General features: G+C 44.1%; 1 long non-coding RNA gene across 2 annotated transcripts in view; it reads left to right on the top strand.

The window, feature by feature from the left end:
• The first annotated feature begins 20 nt into the window (after positions 1 to 20).
• The window catches only part of LOC146186665 (uncharacterized), a 71228-nt gene continuing 57352 nt past the window's right edge, over positions 21 to 13896 (top strand). Inside the window, exons 1-3 of one of the 2 annotated variants that reach the window (XR_014708150.1) lie at positions 21 to 626; positions 9432 to 9498; positions 10836 to 12598. This is a non-coding gene — a long non-coding RNA (uncharacterized LOC146186665). Of the gene's footprint in view, positions 627 to 9431; positions 9499 to 10835; positions 12599 to 13896 lie in introns of those variants that run through there. The other variant, XR_014708149.1, reaches the window with a different exon arrangement.

The following is a 13896-nucleotide window of genomic DNA, read 5'->3' as shown; positions in this document are numbered from 1 at the left end:
GGGTCACACGAGCAGTAGCGACTGTGGTGATCGGACGCCCCCTTATCTGCTTTGTATTCGCCTTACAGGTTGGTTACCCCTGACTGCCTGCTGCCATAGTGCACTGCCGTGCTCTGTCCTGAAGGCTGACATTCCTGTGCCTACCGACGCTCAGCTTCCGGGAATTACTTGCATCAGCAGATTTCAATGACGAATACTGCTGCGCTGGCCTCGGAACAGCTCTAAGCGTGACGTCAAACACTTTTGCGCGACCGCGCTTCTGCCGGCCGAGCTGTAAACGGGTCACACGAGCAGTAGCGACTGTGGTGATCGGACGCCCCCTTATCTGCTTTGTATTCGCCTTACAGGTTGGTTACCCCTGACTGCCTTCTGCCATAGTGCACTGCCGTGCTCTGTCCTGAAGGCTGACATTCCTGTGCCTACCGACGCTCAGCTTCCGGGAATTACTTGCATCAGCAGATTTCAATGACGAACACTGCTGCGCTGGCCTCAGAACAGCTCTAAGCGTGACGTCAAAGACTTTTGCTCGACCGCGCTTCTGCCGGCCGAGCTGTAAACGGGTCACACGAGCAGCAGCGACGGTGGTGATCGGACGCCCCCTTATCTGCTTTGTATTCGCCCTACAGGTTGGTGAAAAACCTACTTTTCTACTAGACATTTTTCTTTCACCACCTCTGCTGCCGTCGTGTTGCTCGCTGCTTTCTTGTTTTATTCAATACTTCTCGCACTTTCAAGCCGTAAACTAAGTCCCGGCGGTAACCACGTTTGACCTTTGACCTTTAGACGACTCCTGTAGATGATCCCAAGCTGGCGGGAGCTGCCAACTTGGGTCTCTCGTTTCACATGAGACGGTTACGTCAGAATCAGCCTGCTGGGACCCTGGCATTCACGTTACTCCTATAGGCCACTAAGGCACGTTCATATCGGCTGGTTAAAGCGGGGTTTATATGTGCGCTGAGGAAGAAGAAAACGAGAAGAATGCTCGATCACCCGCAGCTGATGTTTTCCCTCAGTATTTGGTTATGCAGATTTAGACCAGTTGTGAGGCCAGTAATGTGTTGGAATACGCGGCACTCTTTTTTCAATTTCTTTTTTTACTGATATAGTTGATCTTTCTGACCTGAGCAGTTCCACTAAGCGTTATAATCCTCATTGCTGCTCTTGTATTCACGTTAATCTCAGATCTGGCCTAAATAAGCAAGAAGAACTCGAGTGCTTTTTCAGTGAAGTGGAAACTTGTTTTGATGTTGTTGTGTTTTCGGAAACGTGGTTTACTTGTGAAGGTGACGTTTATTTTATGCCGAAGTACAAGTGTTTCTGTATGAATCGATTCACAAGAAGGGGAGGTGGTGTTTCAATGTTAGTTTCGAATCTCTTGAAATCGAAAATGGTGCCTGAATTTTGTTGTATCGCGCCCCATTACGAAGTCTTGGCAGTCAAGTCTGGCACAAGGATATTTTGTGTCTGCTATCGTCCCCCGGGTAGCAATTCTGCTGAGCTCTTTTTATTTCTTGATTCATGCTTAGAATTTGTTAACATGAACCAATCAGTTAATTTTAGGTGGCAATTTTACCATTGACATGCTGGCCAATAATAACACAACAATCGAGTAAATACTTTACTTAACGTTCACTCCTGTGTAATTGTCATCATATCACCTACACGGATTACGACAGAATCAGAAACACTTTTAGATCTTTTCATAACTAACTTCAAGACAGATAGCTTGAAATCTGGCACAATCGCTTATGCTCTGAGTGAGCACATGCCAATATTCATATCTGTCAATCTCACTCCGAATTCCCAATGACAACCGCACCAAACGTCATTTTATCGAGTTATAAATGATCACACGTTATGCGAGTTCAAGGAACGTTTATCTATTGTTAACTGGGAACATATTTTTGAGGAAAGTGACCCTAATGAAGCATACGAATGTTTTTAGATATTCACTGACATTTATTATGCTTCCTTTGCACTGAAGAAATTTTCCAATCAAAGAAAAGTAGAAAACCATGGGTCGACAAAGACGTGTTGTAGTTGATAAGAAAACGAGATAAACTTTACAGACTGTTTTTACAAAGTAGGTCTCCTGAAGCGCTGAAAACGCTCAAAAAATGTAGGAACTTCGTCATAAAGCCACTTGGCGTCGCTAAAAGCAATATATTTATAACCGATTTAATTCAACTGGTGGACAATCTGAAAAGGTTTGGAAGGTTTTAAAATCTATCGTTGGTAATTCTTCCGAACCGACCACAAAAATTATTTATGAAGGGATTGAATTAAAAGGTGCTGACCTAGCAGATGCCTTTAATGACTACTTTCTTTTATTTTGCTGATACATCAAACGGCGACGTAGGTCTGTCTAATATGAATGCCCGAAATAGTGAAACGATATTTCTAACACCGGTTACAGTAAATGAAGTCATTACAGAATTTTTATCACTTAATAATAGTAAAGCTACAGATGCGTCAGGTTTCCAGATACAGCCCATAAAATTTACTATCGACATTCTTGCACTTTGCCTTGCCCATATCTTCAACCTATCTGTGATGTCCGGCGTTTTCCCGCGTCTTATGCAAAGGGCAAAAGTTACAGTAGTATATAAAAAAGGAAATAATTATGAAGTGGCAAACCGTCGCCCGATATCAATCTTACCTGTGTTTTCAAAAGGCCTCGAAAAAGTTACTCTTAAAGGGCTATCCTGCGTCACTGAAATATATAACATTATTACTACAGCTCGATATGCCTTTCGTAAAAACAGATCGACTGAGTTAGCTCTCCTTGCTCAGAAAGTGTTCATACTAAAACATTTCGAATAAAAAAACATGGTACTTAGATTATTTTTAGATTTTTCGTTAATCATTCTGTGCTGCTTAGGAAATTGGATCACTACGGGATCAGAGGCATAGCCCATATGCTGATTTCCTCATACTTACGATATCGGTCCCAGTTTGTTAGTATTGCCGGTGAATGCTCACAGTTGAAAGCGGTAGCTTCTGGCGTTCCGCCAGGGAGCATTTTGGGTCCATTTCTTTTTGTTCTTTATGTTAATGATATTGTCCACATCGACAGCACTGCTAAGTAGATAATTTACGCAGATGACACTAGGCTGTTTTTTTAATACTTCAACAGCATGATCTTGCAAATCGAGCTAATAAAACCTTAAAAGAAATTAATAATTGGGCGGCTGATAATCACTTAAGGATGAACGTTAGCAAAACTGCAGCAGTCATGTTTCACCCACGTCATAAACATTTCGAACCTCCTCTAATTGAACTAACCAATACCAGAATAGAATTTGTGCAGTCTGTGAAAACTCTCGGCGTTTACTTTGCAGCAGATATGTCGTGGAATGACGGTATTAATTACGTAGTCCAGAAACTTTCCAGAACAGTTGATATCATGCGCTGAAATTAATTTAATTTTCCTACGTCAGTTAACGTGTTACTTTAGCACTCTTTGTTCTTTTCCATAGCCAACTACGGATGTATGGTGTGGGCAACAACAACAGCTAAAAATACATTCTTAATCTGGTTCTACATACGTTCCGCTGATAAGTGCAACTTTTAAACAAGCGCCACTTATTAAGCAGAAATTTTTTGAAAGTTCCATTTATAATTGGAACCTATGTGGAACGAGATTAGGAGTGTATTAACAAACTCACTCTCTTACAAAAACGCATTATACTAATTGCATGTAAAGTGCCGTATTTCTTCCACACTGCAAGCCTTTTCCATCAACACAACGTTGTACAAATGAAGTCCATATATGACTATATGCTGTGCTATAAATATAAACTCACTATAATGAAAAACGATTACTTCTTACTTACACTTGCTGGGTTAGAGCAAAGCAGAACTGTGTACGACACCTGCACAGCAGAACCTTGGCAGGTTAAGCAATGCCGCACAGACTATGGCAAACAAATGTTGCAGCATACCTTACCGACACTTCTGAAAAAGTTGTACTGCTTCGAAAATATAGATTTATCCAATATTTTTCTGCAAGAATAGCCCCAAATGTTCGTGTAGTTTTCTACTGTACAAGTACCATGTACAGCGTACTGAACGTACATGTCTCTTTCTGTGCACCGAACATATGGGTTTTTTCTCTCCTCACATTTTGTTTGGTGTTGTACTCCGCCGCCGTCAATGCTGCTCTGTAAGAGGAAGGCAGGACCTCTCAAGTTGTCTATACAGCTTTTTCCCTGGCTGTCCTCGCAACACCAGTTGCGGAAATAAACTTTCAAACCTTCAAACCTTCTCAGCGTGGACTTAGAAGCTAACGGTGCGATAATTAATTTGAAAGAATCACATGTGACGTTTTCGCCGAGTCATGCCATTGCGAGATCTGAAGCCGACGTTTTGTCGATACTGGCCTTGCGTGTTACAGCTGCCGACGTTATGGTTGCGCCGCGGTGCAGCATCATGGTCTTGGTAGAAAGCGACTCATCATGCGACATCGACGTAATGGCGGAGAGGAACATGAGCCTGCTTCTTTAGAAAGGGATCTGCGTTGCAAGAGGACTTGAGCGCTTGCGGGACGATTGTGCGACACTCTTGATTTTGAATTTCAGGACCGAGATTCAGCACACCGCGAAAGGAACGGCGTATATTGCAGACTTTATTGAACCAGCGAACATGCCTACTCTGGTGCCGCCGTCGTCAGCAGGATGCGATTTACCCGTGATTTTATCTACGCTAGACTTGCCAATGCCAATTTATTGGTGGTTGAGCAGCGGCGACTCCTAGAGGTCCGTAAGGATTTTACTGAATGCTTTGCAACGTCTTAGAAAGTTTGGCGCACTCCAACAGCCAAACACCGCATTACAGTTGATGCAGCGACAAAGCCTATATCCCAACACCCATACTCCATGTCGTCAACATAAGGAGAGTCTATTCGAAGCGAGGTGCAGGAAATTCTTGCCGACAACATGATGGGAATGAAACCAGATCCCTATAAGACCGCTCCTGTAACAACGTTCACGCGCCCGATCGACAAAAGGTCCGTTAGCAGTTTTTGGGGCTCCCTGCTTTATACGGGGGTTGCGTCGAGAATCTTGCGGCGATTTCTGAATCTTTTACGCTTCTTACCTGAGACAATGCTCCTTTTGCGTGGCAAAGTGATTAACAGGATGCCTTTAATGAGCTCTCCCGGCGGCTGCAGGTTTACCCGATACTGACCCATATTGATGGATACGCCTCCAGGGATGCTCATACCGATGTCAGTTATTTTGGTCTCGATGCCGTTTTGATTCGTGTGGCAATATGGAACTGAGAAAGTTACAGCTTAAGCGAGTTGCTCCTTTCCAAAGCAGAGGCGAACTACTCAACCACGGAAAATGACCTAGGCAGCATAAGGCAATATCCGGCACAAGGAAATTCCCGATATTTGCCCATATGGGCCAATATTGGAAATTCATTGCCAAACGGTGGTCCTACAATGATTCAGGATTTCCGACTGGTTCCCAACATAGGTTCAGCCAGTATGCACCACATCGAATCTATGTACCAAGCTTCACGTACTCCCATATGTTGGCACCACCATTTTCAATGCTGGCAACATTAGACCAATTCACCCTGTGTTGTCCTGATATTGGACTAACCGTTTTTAGAAACTAACATCATCGGAGCAGTTTGAGCTCTGCGTTCGCTATATTGGATTAACCGTATTTAAAAACTGTCATCGTTGCACCAGTTTGTCCTGTGCCCTCCCGATATTGGACTAGCCGTATTTAGAAACTGAAAACACAGGGCCAGTTTGTCCTGTGTCCTCCCGATATCAGAAGAGCCGCTTTAGAAATTTGTGATATTGGACCAACCTGTCTCGGGTGCTCCCGATATGGGCTGTGCCTGTACTAAAAACGGGCTCATTAGAACAGTTTATCTCGTGTTCTTCTGATACAAACCATGCTGTTTAAAACAAACGCAGGCGATAGACCAAGTTGTCCCCTATTGTAAGCACCACATACATACCTGACTATGACTACTAAATAAATATTGTGTAATGATTTTAACATGTATCTGGATGCCATTGTACATTTGTAACAATAGTATTTGAGGTTAACGGCATTCGAACGCATCCACAGCATCGCTGCACTCGATGAGCCTCGGCTCTGCCGTCCGCTAATTTGTTGTAGAGCTGATATTCGTATGCTTGCTTAATACATTATACTTTGGTTGCTGAGAAAAGCGCGCAAGTAATCCCGTAATCGCGAATATAGTTTTAAAACATCCCATGATTTGGGTGTGCTTTTGCATAGTGGTGGCTAGCGAAATATATATTGCAATTTTTCGATCTGCAAGACTATTAATCGGGACTGAAATACATAATAGACTGAAATTTAGTGCTCCTAGTGGTCTATGTATCTTATTGGCATACATGATTGATATGATATGCAGCCATTGCCTTGCCCCAGCCGCCCTTTTGACCGTGTCGGTATCGATCTGTATGGCCCGCTTCCGACCACGTCGGCTAACAACCGCTGGGTCATCGTAGCCGTTGACCGCCTAACCCGTTACGTGGAAACATCGGCTTTGCAGTCTGCCACCGCACGGGATGTTGCTTCGTTCTTCGTCACGGCGCACCGAAAGAATTGATCAGTGACCGCGGACGTGCGTTTCTGTCCGACACTGTCGAAGCCCTCCTCAAACAGTGCCAGATCATTCACCGGAGCACCACAGCGTATCACCCCCAAACGAACGGCATGACTGAGCGATTTAATCGCACTCTTAGTGACATGCTAGCCATGTACGTTGATAGCGCTCACTCTAATTGGGACCAAGTGCTGCCTTTCGTAACGTACGCCTACAATACGGCTACGCAGACTGCGACTGGGTTCTCCCCCTTCTTTCTTTTATATGGTCGTGAACCCACGTCCACCATGGATACTATCTTGCCCTACCAACCCGACGCTTCAGAGACCACTCTACTGTCTGAAGCGCACACATTTGCCGAAGAATGCCGACAATTGGCGCGCTCCTTCACAACGGAGAACCAGGCTCAAAAAAAGCATAACCGGGACCCTACAAATCCAGCGCCTTCATATCCCTCAGGTGCCCTCGTTTGGCTCTGGGTGCCTTCCTCTGCACCCGGCCTCTCATCCAAACTCCTATCGCGCTATCATGGACCTTACCGCATTCTCGAACAATCTTCTCCCGTCAATTACGTAGTAGAACCCTTGAACCCATCTCCAGATCATCGCCGCCGCGGCCGAGAAACTGTACATGTCGACCGCCTCAAGCCGTATTATGATCCCCCTACCCTTTCCTCACCATGAGTCGCCAGGATGGCTCCTTTTCCGCCGGGGGGTATTGTAGTAATCCTGATCGCCATCAGCTCGCGCGCCAACCCGAAGAGGTAGACGAAGTGGAGCCGGAGCCTTGTTGGCACTGCCCTGTTGATTAGAACGCTACCCCCGTCGCTTTGGTTTGCGGACGTTGCTTGCGGTCTTGGTGCTCCTATAAACACCTTACAGATACATGAGTTGACATTTAGAACAATGCGTACTGCGCACGCAATATATGACATCAGCAGTCAGTCGGTTGACAGCGACTGAATTTAGCGCTCTACATTGCTCAACAACAGAGGGAGTTATACTTGCTGTCGCCATTCATGTAAAACGGGTTAGACATAGAAAATTGTACGTCGGATCAGTGACATAATAAAAATTCGATCCAGACTACGCAGTATGTAACAACGCATATTCCTGAGTTCTTCAATGAATTATTCCCTTCCCTGCCGACAGCAATGTCGTGAATCTTGTTTTCTGCGTAAACCATTGCACGCTTGCGGAATTTTTATTGACAAGCCATTGCATGTATTTGACCTTTTTTATGAAATTCTTGACTTGAAAAGATGGTAAATATTGAATAAAGAACGTGACATAGGTATTAGTTATAGTTCTAGTCATTTTAGTTTGTTTTTGCTTTTTCTTGCGTGGTGTTGCAGCACGTTTAGAGTCAATGCCTTGTACATCACTTCGCCTTGTTTCTAGATAGCCTAGATTGGCACACATAGAAGGCCCACATAGTCATAGACTCGGCCGACCCGCAAAACATTTTGCGTAAAGAAGGGTAGAATTTCTTCGAGCTGCAAGACAATAAATAGACTGACATGTTTTTGTTTCAGTGTGTGACGTCGTAGTTTTATAAAGGGGCTGCGTCTGAATTATTATTTTAGTCATTGTTTTTATCGGTTGTTATCACTGAGTAGCATTTTTTATTCCGCCATGACCGAACAGGCCATAGCACACCGCCGCATATATACGACAGTGTTTGGAGCTGTTTGGAGAAACAGGTGGCTGAGCTGCACGTTTTTGGCCGGGAAGTAGTTCAAGCAAAAAGTTATATCATTAAAAATAAGACAAAAAGGAATGAAAAGCTTTGTGCGAGCCGCGGCCCCAAGCACGAGATCTGCGGCTGGTTGTAAGAATGAAGGAATGGGCAGTAAAAGAAATGATATGGAGTGCACAAGGATAGTTCGAGTAAAATCAATAATAACAAAATCTGTGCACGAGCGCGAACACCACCCGCAAAAGGCCATTTTCTGGCTTTCTCATAACGTCTTGCGCGCGCGCAGTGCAGCTTGGGAAAAGAGTGTACGTGGAATCTTCGCTTCGTGGTGTAGGAGTCGTCATGGCAAGCCTGCTGCGTTTGAGACTGAGCTGTCCACACAGAATAATAATAATAACAATAATTGGTTCACAGGAAGGGAAAGGCGCAGTATCTTTCGCACCTGTTTTTGTGGACACCTGAACCGCGCCGTACGGGAAGAGAGGAAGGTAGGATTGAAAGTGGAAAGAGAGAAAGAGGAGCCATAGTGGAGGGCTACGGAGTAATTCCGACCACTTGGGGATCTTTAACGTGCGCTGACATCGCACAGCACACGGACGCCTCTTCGTTTCGCCTCCATCGAAACGCAGCCGCCGAGGTCGGGATCGAACCTGGGTACTCCGGCACAGTAGTCGGGCGTCTTACCACTGCACCACCCCGGTAGAGCACAGAATCGTCGTAAATACTATTTTTCTGTGAATACTATATATTTTTAGTTTGTCTCAAGCTGCAAGCAGAAATGCCTTTCCCGCAGCTTCAAGCTGCAGAAGTAGTCTAAGTCTTGTACTTAGTCTTCTAGTGCATACAACTAAGTCTTCTACTTAGTTGTATGCATGCGACTGAGTCGTAGCACGTGTTACAGCCAACAAGGATGTTCATCATGAGTGTTTCGTGACTCCGCAGCATAAAGCGCAAGTATGTACTGTACGTTGAATGTTATCGTGTGTACTGCTACAGTACGTGAGCATGCAGTGGCATTCACTGCAGCAAGCAACGTATATGCTGTCATTGCACTCAACGCTTATGAGCGCTTAGCAGCTGCCGCCGGCCTATCGGCACTTTTAGTACTGCGCCTAACTTTCAGATATTTTCAGACAGCCACCTTGGACGGAAAGCCTGCAGCAACATTTGGGCGGCAGTTTTGGCAGCAGTGAACGAGAGGTGAGTAATAAATGTCGGAAATCTGCTCGGAACGTTGTGTAATAGTGGTTCACTAAATTCAGGCCGTACATTGCTACGTGAACCTTGTTGCACAGGTCACGACTGCACCGCGGTCTCGAGTAACGTTTTTTTTTACCTATATTTTCCCACAAGTGCAAAATCGTGTGTGCTCTTTTGGCGCGGTCGGACGTGGTACTTGCACTACTGCGTGCGGTAACATGTGACAAGATCGCATGTACAGTGCATACGCTAGACGGGGTGCCAAGGGCACCTGCAGCCACTAGTAGCAAAGTTCACCCATAGTTATAGTGACAAATGCAAAGGGCAATCGCCAGTCACTTCTGAAATAGTAGGACATATGGCATTTGCGTTAATTCACGCGATTACTCGGGATGGCAGTGCACCTTTTCACCAACGCCCAATCTGTATGCGTGATGGGGCGCATTTAACCATATCAGCGAACAATAACAGTGGAGCACACATTCATGCCAATGACCGTATATTATGTGGTTTTATAAGCATCCACTATTTTGTCATTGTGAATGCATATCGTACTGCAAATTGGCTCATTAAAATGTTAAAAAGCAGGCAGGAGACCAGGCAGTAGGTGACTATGGCATTGGTGCTAGGAATAGCAGGGGGGAGTTACTAGTTGACTCTGCAGAGCGCAATAACTTAAGAATCATGAATTCCTTCTTCAGCAAACGGAAGAAATAATTTAGCGGTTCAGCATCTTGCTTACTTTACAGAGGCACTAAAGAATGGGAGGATGGGAATAGGAACTTTGGTATTAAGTGGGACATAGGACACATTTTAGGTGGCTGTTGGACTCGGCCACATCTAAACCAAAGCTTGAAGCTTCTCTGATCACGTTTCTTCGCCAAGAAAAATTCAGTTGCCTTTATTAGCTAAATAATCTTGGCATATGCTTTATCGAGCACCTTTGATTGTTCAGTGCAAGACAGAGTTTGAATGTTTCATTTCTGTAATCATTGTATGAGAAAAAAGACTTCGGAAGTTCGGAAGTGATACCATTGTCAAGATCAGGGGAGCAGTGTACTGCAACTCAAATAGTGTGGAACCTGATCACTGCTGCGTTTTTGGATACTGCGCCTCTGCTTTTATCATTTATGTAGATATCCGGCAGCACTTAAGCTGACAAATTGCCCCTAATAACTACTATATTCCTTAGTAGATCACCAATGCTCGAGCACTGTAAATAAGGATGGTACATCAGTACATGGCATTGAAAAAAATAACCACTCATATTTGTGTATTATTTGAAAAGAATTTTTTAAATCATACAAAGAAAATATGTTGAACTCTTTAACTTGCAGGTCTGTTCTTGTTTCTCATCAAGACTTTATTGTGCCAAAAGGACCGTGGACGAAACAGATGAAAGTCTTTCCAACCAGCTTTTGTGAAGCTAGCATCACCAAGTATAAAGAAAAATTTGGGGCAGAAAAACACTTTAAATATGGGTACAGAGTGTTTAAAGCAAAATGAGCTCCGTATTAATGCGTCACAGCAGTAATGAGACATTTGCAAAAACAAATGTGCAGGCATCCTTTTCAATAAGCAAGGAGTACAATTCCCTTTGCGTGCTGTATCGGACGGAGTCATCAAAGATGGACACTGTACATGTGCAGCAGATGTAGGTGGTGTTTGCAAGCACGTTGCAGCACTGCCGTGGTATCTACTGGATATTCATCGTATGGGCCATCTGTTCGTTCCCGACAGCATTGCATGCACATCAAAGACCAAAGCATGGGGCCCAGGCAAAGCTGCTAAGCGAAAAATCAGTGTCACGGACTTTTCAGCTCTGGAGTTTATAAAATATGAGCCCAGGAAAAAACCACGACTGCAACCAGATACTGCAGAAAAAGGGATGAACATGGATTCTTCTGCACTAAATGATTTGCGTACAGACCTCAGAGAGTGCAGGTTGTCACTAATGTTGGTTTTCAGTTATTGAAGATGCTGACTATCAGCCAGCAAATATTTGTCAGAGTGCCCTCCACGTACCTGAAAAGCACTCACAAATCAGTTTGCCAGTTGCTATTATTAAGGTTTGCAGGAACACGCAAACTGCATGCTCTCACTGCAGGAAGCACATACACTGAAACAAATGACAATGGGCCAAAGCAATATCCCACTTTGGCATGAAGAAAGAAACGCATAACTGCTTCTCACTTTGGAGACATAGTCACAAGAAAAGCCCCCGTGATGGAAAAATTATTGCTGGCATATAAGCATCAAATGGCACAGTGTCCATAACCCTACTAAAAAACCAAAAGTTATACCGGGCAATAACCTCACAAAATCTCACCAAATCACATACACTCTCATACGGTGGACATCATTATGACAAAATATTTCGCATAGTTTATGATAATGTGCAAGAAACTATGAGACCTTATGCAATTATATGCGATTTGTATGTGATTTCCATGCTAATTGAGTGAGAGTGTGTGAGAAAATGTGAGGTTATTGCCTCATACAAGTTTTTTCAGTAGGGAAAGTTATACGAAGATGGGACTAGAAAATCAGGCACACATCATTACTAAATACAAATCGGTCAGGAATGTGGAGGTGTACTCCGTGGGATTATGCGTGAATCCTGGGACACCTTTTCTTGGTGCGTCATCAGATGGCCTTGTTTGGGAAAAAGAGAACAGCGAGTATCGACGGCCTCTTGGAAATAAAAACTTTAGCCAAAACAATGGAAGTAGGTCTGACTGTGAAGGAAGCCATCGAACAAAGGAAAGTTGCCTTCATAAAAGATGGAATGATCAAAGGCGACACAAGTACTATCTTCAAATTCAGGGAGATTTTGGTATCACGGGACTGAAGTGGTGAGACCTTGGGCCGACATTGGAAGTGACCTGTTTATGGAACGTGTCACGTTCGATTCAGAACTTTGGGAGAAAATAGTTGCAGCACTTCAGTGCTTTTACATTTAACACTTCAAACCAAATGAAAAAAAGTTTGTTTGAAGCAGGTTCACATTTCTCTTGATATGCATTGAAACGTCAAAGGACTTAGGGTCTCCTCTCCCCCTCCCCCACCTCCCCCGGCTCAGTGCTGTGCCGACAACCAAGAGCCCAAATAGTATGGTTCCATTTGAGCAACATGAACAATCTGGATGTCTGGCGTTGTGGACAGCAGGGACAGATCCATAAGTGTGCTTAGTGAGATCATTCATCTGGATGGTGGGCTGTGGTGGAGTGAACACCGCGACGCTGCAGTATTTCTTTGACGTCTTGAGCAAGGAAGTAGCAGCCACGTTGCGAGCATTCCTCATAAAGTACCACTGTGCCTTCTTGCCTGACCATATCTTAGTCTGTAGATCTTGGACGATAATCCACTAAAGGTTCATTCAAGAAATTATACAAAAAGGCACATGTTTTCGATATTGCATTAAGTTTGCTCAAGACTGCGTTGGGAAACACTTGCTTCAATATTCTCCATGTTTTAATTTGACCAATGACACGCTCCACATGTAACTGAACTTTGGCAATTTCCTGGTTTCCTGCTCTTCCGAAGCTGAAAGCTGTGTCCTGCCTTTCATGAACGGCAAAATGTTAAGCATTTACTACATCGGCTAGATCATCTTCAATCAAAAACCCACGGTCGGCCATCACAGAATCACGTTCCTCGAGTAACTGGTAAATGCCACTGGGCTTGACAACTTGGCTGTCGGACAGCATTCGAGGTGCGACGTTAGTAACAAATGTTATCATGCCGTTCGGGGATATGCCAACAAGCCCTCTGGCTGTGTTGTGACTCTTGTAAGAAGAGTATGTGACACTTTGTGAAGTGCAGTGACTTGGAGTTGCAATAAATATTTCAGTAAAATATAAGATGATACGTGTCTGTGGGTAGACATTTCTGAATTGTTCGGGTATAAAGTTGTTCATTTGTTCACGGCTTGGCCAATGAGGAACATGCTGCAAGTATGCAACCATGAACTCGATCCAAAAAGTGCATATGCGGATTACGCTACTCAAGCTGGTAGAAAAGCTGTATGCCAAATCATCTTCAAGAAGGCCAAGTCTTAGCTGCATCAGCACAAGCAGTATTTGGGCCATTCTGTGCAATACAGTGTGTATTCTCTCTGTCGTCGTATGCTGATGTGCTCCAGTTCATTTCTTTATGAATTAAAAAAACAAAAACCTATCTGGGCTGCTGAATCCTGTATAGAAACAAAAAATTTAGCATCTCCGACAATTCTTAGTGATTGAGCACTGTCAGAAGCTTAACTTAGGAGCAGAGGCTTGCATGTGGGCAAGCTGCTGTTCCAGGCTTTTTATCTTGTCTTGCAGTTCTTTGCTCCTTTCAGTTCTTCATCTTCAGCCTTCAGCTGGCTTGCAGACTCCAGAAGTATAGCCACCATCT

Source organism: Amblyomma maculatum, chromosome 6 (genome assembly GCF_055883805.1).
Source record: "Amblyomma maculatum isolate TAMU_Amacu chromosome 6, ASM5588380v1, whole genome shotgun sequence".
In the NCBI taxonomy this organism is placed as follows: domain Eukaryota; kingdom Metazoa; phylum Arthropoda; class Arachnida; order Ixodida; family Ixodidae; genus Amblyomma; species Amblyomma maculatum.
The sequence above is the reverse complement of the archived record's forward strand: the minus strand, read 5'-3'. Positions and strand labels throughout refer to the sequence as shown.